The sequence below is a fragment of the Lepidochelys kempii genome, chromosome 7 (genome assembly GCF_965140265.1).
Source record: "Lepidochelys kempii isolate rLepKem1 chromosome 7, rLepKem1.hap2, whole genome shotgun sequence".
In the NCBI taxonomy this organism is placed as follows: Eukaryota; Metazoa; Chordata; order Testudines; family Cheloniidae; genus Lepidochelys; species Lepidochelys kempii.
Genome location: NC_133262.1, coordinates 11,160,366 through 11,176,378, shown reverse-complemented (window position 1 = coordinate 11,176,378; position 16,013 = coordinate 11,160,366). Strand labels below are relative to the sequence as shown.

The 16,013-nt window shown below is 46.2% G+C and overlaps 1 long non-coding RNA gene across 1 annotated transcript in view; it reads left to right on the top strand.

The window, feature by feature from the left end:
* The first annotated feature begins 666 nt into the window (after positions 1 to 666).
* LOC140914083 (uncharacterized) overlaps positions 667 to 16,013 on the top strand; it is a 53,890-nt gene continuing 38,543 nt past the window's right edge. The window contains exon 1 of the long non-coding RNA XR_012159763.1: positions 667 to 743. This is a non-coding gene — a long non-coding RNA (uncharacterized lncRNA). The remainder of the gene's footprint in view (positions 744 to 16,013) is intronic.

Sequence of the window (16,013 nt, the reverse complement as noted above, 5' to 3'; positions counted from 1 at the left end):
AAACTGGAGGCCTGCTAAAGTTCAGCTGCATGATGGATCTTGCCTCGATGAGTCTTAATCAAATTCTTCAGATTGAGTCTAGTGTTTAGCAGTAAAGGAGCTACTGATCCGCCATCACAAAGTAGAGTGACCAGAGAGCAAGTGTGAAAAATCGGGACGGTGGAGGGATAATAAGTGCCTATATAAGACAAAGTCCCGAATATCAGGATTCTCTCTACAAAATTAGGATGTCTGGTCACCCTATCACAAAGGATAGTCCTGCATTCCTGTTGGTGCAAAGCAGAATGCTGTTTACACTGTGTATTACATTACATCGACTTGGGGGAAATTTAAGCTATGAAATGATCCATTGCTTGTTGCAGAAAAGCACTTAAGTGCATGTTTAAAGGGTCTTCAAAAGGACTGCAAATGAGCTTGAGTGGCCTTCCTGAATACAGCCTGTCACAAATATAAAGGGAAGGGTAACCACCTTTCTGTATACAGTACTATAAAATCCCTCCTGGTCAGAGGCAGCATCCTGTTACCTGTAAAGGGTTAAGAAGCTCAGCTAACCTGGCTGGCACCTGACCCAAAGGACCAATAAGGGGACAAGATACTTTCAAGTCTGGGGGGGGGAGGGAAGAGGCTTTTGTTGTGCTCTTTGTTTATGTGGTTGTTCTCTCTTGGGACTGAGAGAGGCCAGACAGAAATCCATCTTCTTCAACCCATCCTAATCCAAGTTTCCAATATTGCAACCAGTAGAGGTAAGCCAGGCAAGACAGATTAGTTTATCTTTTGTTTTATGTGAATTTTCCCTGTGTTAAGAGGGAGGGTTATTCCTGTTTTCTGTAACTTTAAGGTTTTGCCCAGAGGGGGATCCTCTGTGTTTTGAATCTGAATATCCTGTATAGTATTTTCCATCCTGATTTTTCATAGATGATTTTTACCTTTCTTTTTTTTTTTTTTTTTTTTAATAAAATCCTTCTTTTAAGAACCTGACTGATTTTTCCATTGTTCCAAGATCCAGGGGTTTGGGTCTTTGATGATTTTGTAAACAATTGGTTGGGATATTATTCTCAAGCCTCCCCAGGAAAGGGGGTGTGTAGGGCTTGGGGGGATATTTTTGGGGGAAGACATCTCCAAGTGGTCACTTTCCCTGTTCTTTGTTTAAAACGCTTAGTGGTGGCAGCTTACTGTTCAAGGACAAGGCAAAGTTTGTACCTTGGGGAAGTTTTTAACCTAAGCTGGTAAGAATAAGCTTAGGGGGTCTTTCATGCGGGTCCCCACATCTGTACGCTAGAGTTCAGAGTGGGGAAGGAGCCCTGACAGAGCCTAAGGCAGTAGCAGTTTTAGGATCCAATTCTGTTCCCACTGAATTCAGTGGGAGATTTACCATTGGTTTCAGCTGGCAACAGGATTAGACCTTTTGGCCTGTCATTTAGACTGATATCAGAGCAGTGTAACTCCAATGTAGTTACCTCTGACTTATACGGGTGTAAATGAGAGAAGAATCAGGCCCTCCATAATTATTCCCTACTATGTGCAGTAGTGGATATAGACGCCCAGTTGCTTTTCTGATACACCTTAATAGAAGTGACTCCAAGGTCTAATGTGGTTTAGTTGCAAAGGGATTATGGGATGGGAACCTTTGCCCCAGAATGGGTTACTCTATTTACTACTACTATTAATCCCTTCACTGATTAGCTTAATGACAGATCCACCTATAGGGCATATCATGATTATAGGTTTCAGAGTAGCAGCCGTGTTAGTCTGCATCCGCAAAAAGAAGAGGAGGACTTGTGGCACCCTAGAGACGAACAAATTTATTTGAGCATAAGCTTTTGTGAGCTACAGCTCACTTCATTGGATGCATCCAATGAAGTGAGCTGTAGCTCACGAAAGCTTATGCTCAGATAAATTTGTTAGTCTCTAAGGTGCCACAAGTCCTCCTGTTCTTTTTATCATGATTATAGTGACCCCTGCTTGCATTTTATCTGATGTCATCCAATCGCTAAAAACAATTAGCAAAGTGATTAAAGAGAAGTTTTACTGTGTCCCGTAAAATTAGATGTCACTGAGAAAACTAACAAATTGCACTGAACTGTCAATTAACATGAGCAGAAGAAGCTCTCTGGGAAGTTAATGAAACCAACAGGTAAAACTACTCCTACCAACCTGGCAGCATAGAGAACCAGTATTTATCTCTGACTTAAATTATCTCACTGAGCAATTAAAATCTTGTCCATCATCATCTATCTTCCACTTACTATGTCAATACGTCTAGTCCAGTATGTAACCCTTGAGCTTATCTTGGTGAATGATGGGGGCTGGAGCAGGTTTGCTTTCTGCCCTGCTGCTCGATGAATGCTCCCTGTGGTCACTTGCCACGGTGTCTGACAAGGTAAGCTGTCAGTCTGAGGTAAATTGTGTCTGCTTCTCATAACAGGGTGCAAGATTTGCTGTGAGGCTGTTTAATGTGACTGATCTCTGATGGAAGATTGACATTTGATAAATGGGCATTCTCTGTCCTGTTTCCAAGGGTGTTAAAATCTTTGTTCCCACTGCCTAATCTTATCTCCACCTGAAAGTCCAGCCAGACAATATGGGTCTGGGAGGGAGTTTGGGTGCAGGAGGGGGTTCCGGGCTGGGTCAGGGCATTGGGGTGCAGGGGGGGTGCAGGCTTTGGGAGGGAGTTTGGGTGCAGGAGGGGGCTCAGAGTTGGGGCAGGGGAATGGGGTGGGAGGCTATGCGAGCTCCAGGAGGGGGTTCAGGGCTGGGGCTGGCGGTTGGGGTGCGGGAGGGGGTGAGGGGTGTGGGCTCCGGTGCTTACGTTGGGTGGCTCCCAGTCGGAGGTGCAGCAGGGCTAAGGCAGGCTTACTGCCTACCCCGACTCTGCACCACTCCTGGAAGTCGCTGGCACACCCCTGTGGCCTCATGTGCACACACATAGCTCCCATTGGTCGCAGCTCCCTGCCAATGGGAGCTGTGGAGTTAGCTCTCAGGGCAGGGGCAGCACGCAGAGACCCCAGGGGCTGCAGGGACGCGCCGGCCACTTCCAGGAGTGGCATGGAATCAGGGCAGGTGGGAGCCTGCCTTACCCCTGCTGCACTGCCAGACTTTTAGTGGCCTAAAATCTCCCAGGTTGGCTTCAGTAGCTTCCAGGAGATAGAGCCCGATTCTGGGAGACTCCCAGCAAAACCGGGATGGTTGGCAACCCTAGCTCTTCCCCCTCCCCGCAGCGCCTCCTGCACACCGCTGAACAGCTGATCCCAGAGGGCGGGAGGCATTGGGATGGAGGACGAGGAACTGATTGGCTGGGCAGCCAGCTGGCGGGAGGCACTGGGGAGGGAGGGGATGGAGCTGATCAGCACGCTGCCAGCTGTCAGGAGGCACTGGGGTAGGGGGAGGCGCTGATCAGCAGGGCTGCCGGTAGGTGCTGAGCACCCACTTTTTTTTTTCCCGTGGGTGCTCCAGGGTTGGAGCACCCATGGAGTCGGCACCTCTGGTTTTTTTGGTCAGTGAAGACATGACCTAACTTGATGTGATAACTTGTGTTAAAACTACAAACTGCTTTGTCTTCACTAGCAGTTTACCTGGAGCTTGCTTACGTGAGTTAAGCAACCACCTTTTTTCATAGTGAAGACGAGGCTTTTAAGAGCCTGATTCTCTATTGCACTAAGGTCATTTTACACCATTCTGTCAGTGTCAGAAGGCCTTAACATGATGTAACTTGTATTTTATGCCCTCCTTAAGACCCCTTTACACTGCCAGAGGAGTAAAATGGTTTAATGTAAATGAGAATCAAATTCTAGGTGTGTGTTGCTAAAAAAATTGGTTATATAAAAATGACACCTTCTCATTTCATAGATTTACTTCTTGTGACATAACATAGATTGCTAGTTACTTTACTGGCAGAAATATATTTCTTCAAGAGATACAAGATGGGTGAAGTTGACTGGGTTTATTGGACCACCTTTTGTTTATGGGAGATACAAGCTTTCAAGCTTACACAGAGCTCATCTTCAGGTCTGGGAAATGTACTCAGAGTATCACAGATATTTTCTCTGTTTATTTATTTCATATTTTCTATGATTTTCCAGTCAGCAGGACTGGCTCTGCCATGCTCTGAGTCAATAAACTGGATTCCAGTCTGGCTCATGCATCATCAACAACATTGTTACCTAAGTTCCAGTTTCAAAATATTCCTGATGAAAATGTGAAAGTCAGAAAGAACCCAGATTGATTTTCAAGCCCCATGGTGCATTTGCAAAGCTGGTAGGAAAAAAAATCCTTCTAAACTGTGCAAATTTAATGTAGACCCACTGAGAGACAATAAACACGTATACCTCAGAGTGCCATTTTTAGTCTCTGTTCAAAGTAAAACTTTGCTTTAATATTAGGAAACAGGATATTTGTTCAGGATGATCAGAGCTGAAAATACATAAAGGTCGGAGAGTGGGCTGGCTAATGTTTAAAAACCTATGTATGGAATTAATTTTCTAGTGAGTATAAAGGGTGAGTGAGGTGTGGGGAAAACACAGGCTAGAGGCATTTCCTCTAGGATTTATGTTTATTGATTCATAAAGTGGCATAAAGTTTGTCCAGAAAAATATTTTCTTGTGTCTCTTCTATTACTGTTTGGACAATGGAAAGAAACATCATAAAAAAGTTCTTGGGTGAGGGATGGGGCAAGCTTTTGTTTTTAATTCATATTTTCTGACCAGTTCTAATCCCTTCCCTATCAAAGACAATAATTTACTATGTTGAAAGAAAAGGAGTACTTGTGGCACCTTAGAGACTAACAAATTTATTTGAGCATGAGCTTTCCGATGCATCCGATGAAGTGAGCTGTAGCTCATGAAAGCTTATGCTCAAATAAATTGGTTAGTCTCTGAGGTGCCACAAGTACTCCTTTTCTTTTTGCGAATACAGACTAACACAGCTGCTACTCTGAAACCTGTTACTATGTTGAGTTTCCAGTGCGAGAAAAATTAATTTAGAACAAAAAACGACTGCAAAAAATATTAGATGAACCATAAAATAATGTGTCCACTGCTCCAGCCACATCAATTTTCTCACATAGCTGAAAACAACATAGTGGCTTGGTGAGATCCACTCATACATGGTCACAAAGCTAGACCAACAACTCCTTAATAATAGACACATGCTACAAAACTTTCTTTAATGGGAAAGGTTTTATTATAACTTTTAAATGAGTTGAAATGTAGCGGTTCTAGCTCTGTCAGGTAGCTGTTCTGTAATTCAGGTGCGTGTATTCCTTCACGTTCAGTGGTTCAGCCACTTAACAGCGGACACTGACTGGTATTGTGTAACTAGGGAGTCCACAAGAAAATATGTAGCTAATGCATAGGAACAAACCCAATGTTCTGACTATTTGTAAATATACTGTACGTATAATTGGGGACTGTGCACGTTGCAGCAACTGAGCTGCACTGGAGGGAAGAAATATTTTGATCAGCCTATTGCAAGTCAGTTTCTATTCTGTATGTAGCTTGTGCAGCAGAGAGAGATGAAGGACGTTAGCTAAATAAGAGGTGATTGAGTGGTCATGGCACTGTTGGTCCACAGATTCTACAGCTGGCAAATTTCATTCTAAATGCCATATCTCTGGTTGTGGAGAGAACTGAATAGGGACAAGGGACTATTTCCAAAAGCCGGAATGTTTTTTTTTCTTCTTTCTTTCAATTCAAGACACAAATAATGGAATATTTTTTCAAAGTTCAAAATACTTTACATTGCAAATAGTTACATTAGATTTACATTTCATGCGTGAGTGGCTGCAGCCTCCGCTCGCTCCATCCTAGCTGCTGGTGACAGGGAAACAGTTCTACACGATCTACCGCTCTCTTGCACCAAGCGCGCCTGGATTTTGCAGGATTAGAGACTGATGCTGAAGTACTGTGTAGCTCCTTGAATATCCTTCATAACCTTGCTTCCAGAGCCAGGGAGCGACACTGTGAAAGCTCCAGGAGATCTGGCACTGGGGGGAAGCTTTGCTAAATCATGTACTAAATTGCTGCAGAACAGACGTGCTAAAAGCCCCAAGGTGCCATGATCCCTGTCCATAACACACATGCTCAAGAGAGAGGCCTGGAGAAGGAGGGGTCATGCTGCACCTTCCTTCTGCTGTTATGGTGAGAGAGTCCTGCAGAATACAGCCTGCAGGTATTTCATGCCTTCTCCGTAAAGGTCAATACACTTTCCTTCCCTGTTTTCTCCAGCGGTAATCAATGCGATGTAAACACAATGCTGACAGTTATGCCTGCCATTTAAAACTCATTTTCTGCCTCTCCTTGTTGGGACTTGTAGAATGTGGCTTTCCCCTGATCATTGCCACATGTGGGCACTTCATGCTGTAACCAACCTTTTGTTTGGTGTTGGTACAAGTGATTTTAATAAATTCCTTTGGGAACTCACAGGTTAGAGGGATTCCTGCAATTGTGATCTGGATGATTTCCCCTTCAGGCCATTACATCATTATTATTTGTGTAAATGTAGAACTGAATAGCCCCAAACAAGATTTGAGGCCCCATTTTGCTAGGTGCTGTTAAAACAAACACATGGTAAGAGAGAGCCCCTGCCCTATAGAGCTTACAGTCTTTAAATAGAGATAACAGACATGGGGGAAGAAATAGCAATGAAGGGACTTGCCCAAGGTCACTCATCAGGTCAGTGACAGAATTTGGAATTAGAATCCAGGTCTTCTGGCTCCTATTCTAGTATCTTAGCCACTAGACCACAGTGCGATTCACAATCCTGTTTCCTCCTCAGTTGTTCCTGTCCCTTCTGTTTGCCTTTTTATCTGTGACTGAGATAGAATGGGCCCATGAGAAAGAACCATTGGAAATGCTTCAATCTTGTATCTTTTTGAAGCCGTGTTTGAACAGAAGCTGAACTTGTTAGGAAATGACAATTAGTTTAATGCTAATACCTGGCTTTTATAACTCTGTTCATCTGCAGACTTCAAGGGGCTTTACAAAGCAGGGCAGTATAATGATTCCCATTTTACAGATGAGGAAACTGAGGGGAGCAAAGTGACTTGCCCAGTGTCACCTAACAGACCAGTGGCAGAGCTGGGGATCTTGTCAGTCCCACTCCAATGCTCTATCCACTAGGCAGCAGTGCCTCCCAGGCACAGAGAGAAGTCTGACAGGGAGAGGCACTCCTCGAGGAGTTACCATTGTGGCCCTGGCCTGTGTAATAGCAACAGGACTTTGCATCTGTGCCTCTTCAAAGTACTATGCAAACGTTAACTCATTAGTGTGGGGACAATTTTAACTGACAAAAGATGGTTGCAGTTTTGTTTATTACACGATCTCTGAGTGAAATTCACCCTTGTGCCTGAAGTCAGCATTACGGCTTATGCACCACTGCGGTCCCACCTAAGCCATGAGGGAGGTGGCCTGAACTGTTGGCAGGATTTATCCTGAAGCTGTGGGACTCATTCACTGTAACACCTGTTGGCAGGATTTATCCTGAAGCTGTGGGACTCATTCACTGTAACACCAGCTTACGCGCTGCATGTCAGAGCTAAGGAAGGCACACACGGCCTGTGCCCTCTAGGCCTTGCAGGGAAAGTTGTCTCAGGGGCTATGTCTCCACTACCACTTTTGTCGGTCAGGAGTGTGAAAAAACGACACCCCTGACCAACATAAGTTTCACCAACAAAAGTGCCGGTGTGGATACCGCTATGTCAGTGGGAGATGCTCTCCTGCCGACATAGCTACCGATGCTCATTTGGAGTGTGAAAAAAACACTGCCGATGCTCGTCAGGGTGGTTTAATTACGCCAGCAGAAGAGCTCTCTCCTGCCTGCATAGAGCGGCTACACGGGAGACCTTACAACGGCGCAGCTGCAGTGGGGCAGGTCTGTAGTGTAGACACAGCCTGTTCTCACAACAAATATTTTGGTGGCCTCAAAGTGCAGCCACCATCTCTTGCTGGTGGCCCCTCTGACCATTTTTCCTAAAATACTTAATTAACTTTAGGAAAAACCAATAAATATGCCCACACCCATGTCCAAATCATTGTCATTTATTGATATAGGGTTTTTTTGCAGACTCAATAATAAAAATAATGTACAGTTGTCTGGACCTAAACAGAATAGAAACACAAATAAGGTGTTTTGCACGTTCTTGTCTTTTTTCTTGTTGTTTCTTTTGCTTTTTTCAGTTGCTTGTTTCTCCAGACTTGCTAGCTAGTAAGTCTGCTGTGAAAAGCAATATTAACACACACACAAATATCACTTTTCTCAGCAGACTTACTCAGCCTTGGCAAGCCTGGGGACAAATTAAGCCTTGGATGGGGAGGTGGGTATGGAGGCAGCGGGGGCAGGGGTGATGGAGGGGTGAGCTCAGGGCCAGAGTCTGCCACCGCATGGCCGGGGAATGGAGCCTGAAGCCACACACCCAGGGGGCGTTGCCTGGGGACGGAGCCCAAAGCCCCGTGGCTGGAACCTACCACCCACCGTCCCCAGGAGGGTGGGAACTCACTGGCTGTCTGCTCCTCCAGCTTTTGTGTCTCCAGAGGGAGTGAAGGGCCAAACCACTGCTGGCGTCACCAGGGGGGAGCTGCTGCTTTGCCCCCCCACACCTCCAATCACCACCCAGGAGGCTGTGGCCGCAAGAAAAGCTCCTAATGGCCGCATTTGAGAAACACTGGGTATAGGGATGTGTTTATTCCCTCCACTTTGTGTCACTGCCGGTGTCTCCTCAATCCAATCTCCAGGGACATGGGGAAGCGGGGTGGGAATCAGGGAATAGCTGCTTTTTGGTGGCATGTTCCCCCTCCTAAGGGATCTAAAGCCTGCCTGAAAGTGCTTGAATCAGCACTTGTGTGTCTTTAAGAATGACCAAAGTATGTTAAATACCTACAGGTTTTGGCTCATTTGTTCAAACCTGAAATAGTTACAAGGGAGAAGTTGTGTGGGCTGGGACCAAGTGTGGGTTTCTCAGCATTCAGCTGATAGGGCCCCTTTCCGTAGCTCAGTGAGGAGGAAACAGAACTAAGGTCGCTTTGCCTGGGGTGCCACAGAAGGGGGACACAAGACAAGACCCCAATTAAGAAATCCCATTTTCCCTCACTGGCGTCCTAACTGCAATCAGAATAAAATTCTCAGTTTTTCCCCTTTATTATCTTACCTGCAATAACCTTGATGGCTTTTCTGGTCAGTCGCTACCACTGCTTTTCCACCCAGTGGATGCTTTGTCATTTTATTTCTAGTCTCAAGGTTCACTGTCATTTGTCTGCATTGGTTTATTGGCATCTGTTGGCCTAAAGTATGTGCCTAATCTGAATCAGGCTTTACCTGGCTGTGCTAGTTTTCCTCATTTACTGTGCTTCCCCATTTCCAATTGGCTGCACTTGGAAATCTTGCTTTCCAGCCCTCCTGAACAGTACAGTTGTTTTTACATAGATGGAAAATTAGCGACTGGCTCTGAAGCAGCCCCATGCTACAGTGGTGAATTTCTTTGCTGCTGGACAGAGTTGCATTTCATATACACCCTTTGTTATTTGCTCTTTTAAATTTATTTTCAATCTCATGAGACAAATCTGTTGTTATGTGACTCGCTTCCCCGCTCCTCCTCACACACAAGAAGTCCATGGTACAATGGTTCTTCGATCCTACAATATCCATTCCACCTCTTTTATCTGCTTGGCGTGGCCACATTCCTCCATTACTAGAGAAGGCTCTGAAGCGACATAGAAATCAACTGTTTCTGAAGGTCTCCTGCCTCCCATTCACAATATTATACTTTCCAGAATGCTCCCTCTTTGATAATCTCAAATAGCTCCTAACAAACTAGTTAGATCTATAAAATATTTAACTGCTCTGTAATTTCCTGGTAAGCCAGCAGGTCCATAATAAATATACTAGGGTTGTGTTGGCAACAAGCCAGGTTTCAGGGATCTCTCATTAATTCCAGAAAGTGAGCTTGGAAAAACATTTGCTAAAACGTCTCCTGTTTCTATGCTTACTCCCTTCGCCATTCGTGAACAACGAAGGCTGATCCTGCTCCCTTATCAGAGCTTCTTCCCTTCTTAACAGTCCTGTCGGCATTTAGATGGACACGTTTGTAAATCATCTGTAGTGCCTCCAAATCTGATTTGAAACAAAAAGCTGCTTTGTTCGGACACAAGGAAAGTCTGTGCTTGATGATTTTAGCATCCCCCTCTGTTTCTCTTCTACCATTCTTAATGGGGCCAATCTTTCCCCCTCTACATTTATACTTACAGGAAACTTTCCTATCAGTAGAGCGATGTTGCGACTCTTACGATTTTTAGTGTCTTTCTTAAAGGCCCATCATGCAGCTATATAATTAGGAGGAAATCTCAGCAGCTTGGTGGAGGGGGGTGTATGTGTGTGTGTGTTGGGTTTTGTTGGTGTTTTGTTTTTGTGAATTTCTAGCCCTCATGGTTGTGGAGAAAAGCTTGAAAATGTGACCTTAAACACTCCAAAAACCAGATGGCATATAAACAGAACCAAATCTTCATTATTTTTTAAAATCTCATGATCTTTTAAGACAATGTCATGATTTCGGGGTGGGCGGAGTCTGGGTCATGGCAGCTCACATGGTCATTTGTCACTTCTAATGGTTTTTAGCTCTTTAAAATCATCTGCTTTCTCCCACTCTGATGCCTTCTGCCTTTTGAGTGCTTTTAGGTTATCTTTTCAGGAATTTGAGCAAAAGTTTGTTTTTATTGCGCTGAAAGTAAAGTGCATCTTTCTGAATCCTTTTACTGAATACCTCACACACTCATTTCCTGGGCTCTAGGTAATTCCCCGGTACTTTTTCTTTTCTTTTTTTCTTTTCTTTTCTTTTCTTTTCTTTTTTCTTTTTGTGGGGGTTACTCACTCAAACTTTGGGCCTTATACTGAGTGTGCCGAATGTCTGCCACTCCCATCAGTAGAAATAAGATTGGAAATAAATAAGTAGTGGTTATGGCTGGATGAAAATTTTCTGTAGAAATTTTTTTCCATGGAAAACTGGGTTTTCAATTAGGGTTGCCAACTTTCTAATCTCACTAAACTGTACACCCTTGCCCTGTCCCCTTCCCTACTCCTTCCCTGTGGCCCCACCCCTGCCCTGCCCCTTCGCTAAGGCTCTGCCCCCTGCTCGCTCCATCCCCTCTCCCTCCGTCGCTCGCTTTCCCCCACCCTCACTCATTCACTTATTTTCACCGGGCTGGGGCAGTGGGTTGGGGTGCGGGAGGGAATGAAGGCTCTGGCTGGGGTGCATGCTCTGGCGTGGGGCCAGAAATGGGGGGTTGAGGGTGCAGGAGGGGGCTCCAGGCTGGGGCAGGTGGTTGGGATATGAGAGGTGGTATGGGCTCTGGATGGGGGTGTGGAGTCGGGGATGAGGGGTTTGGGGTGAAGGAGGGGGCTCTGGGCTGGGGCTGAGGGGTTTGGAGTGCAGGAGGGGGCTCAGGGCTGGAGCTGGGAGTTGAGGTGTGGAAGGAGATGCAGAGAGTTCACTCCAGGGGGGCGTTTGGGTGCAGGAGGGGGCTCAGGGTTGGGGCTGGGGGTTGGGGCATGGGAGGGGGTGAGGGGTGCAGGTTCTGGGCAGCACTTACCTCAGGTGGCTCCCCAGGGAGCAGTGACGTGTCCCTTGGCTCCTAGGTGGCATTTAATTCTTCCCCCCTCACAACACACTGCCCCCCAAAAAGTGAATACCGATTTAATTCTGACCCCCACGATTGATACAGACCCCCTACGCAAGCCCCAGACAGATTGCCACACAGTGCAGATCCTTCCCACAGCTGATAGACCACACACAGCTGATACAGACCTTCCCACACTTGATAGACTCCATATTTATTACAGTGCCATGCACACACAGCCCGCACAATTGATTGAGACTCTACATACACTAACACAAACCCACATGCACAATTGATGTGCCCCTCCACACCAACACACCCAAAACTGACATACCAAAGGTACAAACCCTCATACAGCCCCACAACTGACACCTCTCACAACTGAAACATCCATCTGCTTGTACATACTAACCCCACATCCTGATATGACCCCCCCGCCAGACCTGAGGGGCACCAGCATCAGGAGATGTTCACCCCTCCAGACTGGGTAGGAAATGAAGGGAGCACATGGGCTGTGGGTGAAGCTGCCCTTTGGAGCGGCTAGCCCGCCAGCCCCACCCCTTCTGCCTGAGGCCCCACCCCATCTTCTCCCATAGCCAGACCCCCTGAGACACCCCTGAGCTCCAGGCTGGCCCAAGCCGCCCTGACTGGCCTGAGCCCCACTGGCCAGCCCAAATCATCCTGGTCTGCGCCTGCTGTCCTGACTCCTGATGGCTGGCCCGAGCCTTCCTGGTCACTGGCCTGACCTCTGGGCTGGCCCAAGCACTAGCCGGAGTCACCCCTGACTGTCCCAGCCCCTGGCCACGGGCTAAGCCCCGAGCTCCAGGCCAGGGCTGGAGCTGAGCCCTCGGTCCAAAGGCTTCCGGGGGGAGGGAAGCATGGAGGGGCCATAGCTTAGATGAGGGGAGGCTAGCCCCAGGGCAGAGAGAATCAGTGTATAGGCATGCCAAGTGTTTTCAAGCCTTGGACTTCAAAGAGAGAGGATATAGTTGTGTGCATGGGAAACCATCCTGTCCAGCTTTAGGTGGGTAAATTCTCCACCCACCTCCCAATTCAGGGGCCAGCAGGGAGGTATGTGGACCAGGTAAGCCCTCTTCTGAGGGTTTATGTGTGACTTACGTGGGGCATAGGCTGTGTGCTAGCCCCCTGCACAACTGGTCTGGACTTGAGAGGCCCGGGTTCAGTTCCTACTCCACCACAGATTTCCTGTGTGACCTTGGGCTACCCATTCAAGGGAGGAGGGGTCAGGTTAATCCACCTGTCCCATGAGAGAAATACAGGATTGCAAGCCAGGAGTACATCACCGCCTCGCTGTGCCTCAGGTCCCCACCTGTCAGATGGGGTAACAGCACTGCCCAAGAGGGGTGTTGTGACGATTAATACATTCAAGATTGTGGTGCGCACAGATAACACAGTGCTGAGGGCCATCAACTTACCTACTATAGAGAGATAATCGGGAGCAAGCTGTACAATTCCAGTCCAGTGTAATGTTAAGTCTTTGGCATGCTAATCATTTCTGTCTTTCTCTTCATTAATCCACTGTCCTCTAATAACGTGTCCCTACCAGTAGCTTCCCCTTGAATGAATCTCGGGTTAATATCTTCCCAGGCCATTTAACAGCTCCCAAACCAAAGCATGTTACAGTGATTTCTCTGTAGCAGGTGAGGCCAAACGAACTGGTTTTTCTTGTTTCATCCTCCTCCCCAGCTCTGCAGACAACCTGCAACAGACATCTTCATGCAATGGCTATGGTAGGGGCCCGTATGTTGACTCACCTACCACTCATCCGTGCTGCTGGAGCGAATGTGTTGAACAGCTGATTGAATCGGAGCCTGGATCACGGCATCTCTCAGCGTTTGAACTGGGAGGGAGGTAGAATTGTGTTCAAGCTTCAAAGGACTCGGACCAGTTGCCAAAAAGTTCAAAGTAACAACAAAAGGCTGAAATGATCCACATTTGGGTTTTATTTTCGGTCTGAAGAAACTCTTGATTGATTATTTTCTTAGCCATTAGGACTTTATATTGGGGCTGGATGGGTCTCACTGCTTGGGTCTCTTCCTTGCCTTGATGAAGTAGGTATCAGGTTTATTAGTAGCCCTGTTTTTGTTTAAATCCCCATAAAACAGTTCAGTTGTATCTTGTATCTGCATGGGGTGTGTGCTAGGGAGATCCCCTCCGCTACACATTTATGCTTCTGCTGTCTTGCCCTCCTGTACTTCTCTCATGGGATGGATGGATTAACCTGACCCCACCTCCCTTGAGTCTGTTGTAAATTCTACATCAGAAACAAAGGAAACAGGAGGCATGGGACTGGATGCCATTATGTGTGAAGTAAAACCATATGGCTACAGTGAGACTGTGGACCTCTGGTTGCACGTGTCTAGGCCACGTAGCATGAACTCCCTGAAAAGCTGGCATTCTGGCCTGCTCTCCAAGGAAGTGGCTGTCAGCTTCAAGAGCAGGAATGAAGCTGAGGTACAGCAGTTTCATCTTCTGTCAGTCTGTACAACCCTTGAGAGAGTTGCTTTTAGCTTTAAACCACCCTGGGCAGGCATTTGGCTCTGGCAACAGCGGCCTGAACGGGAACTTTTGTGTGTCATGCTGTGGTTGTGGGTTTTTTCCCTCCAATCTTGCCTGCTTGTGTGGGGAATAATCATCAAAGATGGGTCTGAGCCATGGAGCTCAGGTGTTGGTCTGGCTGTGAACTTTCTCGCCATTTGGGGATTCTCAGAATCTAGACATTTGGTTCAACCCACTGTAGAATCATAGAATATCAGGGTTGGAAGGGACCCCAGAAGGTCATCTAGTCCAACCCACATATCTGTAGAGATATGGGCCAGCAGTGGAGTTCACATCTGGATCTGGAGCTGCACTTACCCAGTATTCCAGGGGGTGTCTGGAAATAGATTTGTGGGTCAAGTCTATCTTATCATCAACGAGGACAGTTACAACATGGCAAACGGCTTTGGTGTCTGACTAATAACTGTAGCTCAATGTGCACCACAAAAGGAGAGTAGAAATGATGATAGACACAAGGGTATCGTTCCCTGCCTGGTCCAGGAAACCCAGCCCGACACATTCTGAAAAACGGGCTAAAACAAAGGATCTGCAATAGTGTGAGACCAGCCATTGCATCCCTTCAGACTGTGTGTTAAGCAAATTGGCCTATTTAGCCACATGAGCACAATTACTAATCACCATCGGCTGCTTAAAAATGCCCTCTATGTGCCACTCATTGTATCTGGGAAGAAGCGGAAGTGCAATGATGCAGATGCGCATCCATATAACCTGCATCTCTGGCTATCCAGCCTCTTCTCTCCAGTTTCACATTCTCAGATTTACTAGTCTGATGCGTGGAGGCGGCACTGGAAGAATATAGTGCAATCTTCTAGTGAATGTGAACCCCTTGTATACATTCGTGAGTCATCCCTCATGCACAGAGTCACAGTGGTATGTTTCTCCTGCCTATCATTACTCATTGTGTCACAGGACAGTTTTTTGTATCGATGGTGAAATTTGTGAGAGCAAAATGACAAAGGGCTAAAATAACAGGCTAGAGATTATCATCTGACAGTGCGGTGGGATTTTAATTGTTCTTGGAATGCCTAGTTAAAAAGAAAATGGAAACACATTGGCTTCAGAAGTATTTTTGGGTCTGACCCACGGTCCTCTGAAGTCAATGGGAGTCTGTCCTTTGACTTCAGTGGGCTTTGGATCATGCCCTTTATGAAGGACAATTCCCACAGGCAAAAATGTCCAAGTCGTATTTGTGCTGATGGCTGCCTAATTGTGCGTGCATTGTATTTTGTTTGCACGGAGCAAGAACCCATTCCCTTAGCAAACTGAGCACAGTGATCTGGCTTTCTTGGAGAGTTTTGTTCTGTTGGGGTTTTTTGTTAATGAAAAGGTTCAGAGCAGAGTGGTGCTTTTGAACTTCTCACCTCTCGGCTGAATGCACAAGTGTGCAGCCCACACATAGGCCACAATTCGGCCAAGGTCTCAGCCCCTTGCTTAAGTTCATTTTTGTTCAGCAAAGAATTTAAGCCTGTGCTGAATTCTCATGGATGTTAATGGGATGTAAGCATGGGCTTCAAGGAAAGCATGTGCTAAAGTGCTTGTTAAATGGGGATGAATTTGAGCACATTTGAGTGCTTTGCTGTATCGCAGCTACAGAGAATATGAGTTATAGCCAATGTACAACCCACGAATTGTGCACAGTAGTTGATGCAAGTTTTGTATACATTCTGTTACTTTCAATGTGTATTTTTCTATTTTCATTGCCTCCAAATCTATTTATTTGGCTTGCTTGTTCGTAGTCATTTGCTTCTTGTTTAAAGTTGAGTTTGGAAGCATTGTTTCATAAGGAATCATAGAATCATAGAATATCAGGGTTGGAAGGGACCCCAGAAGGTC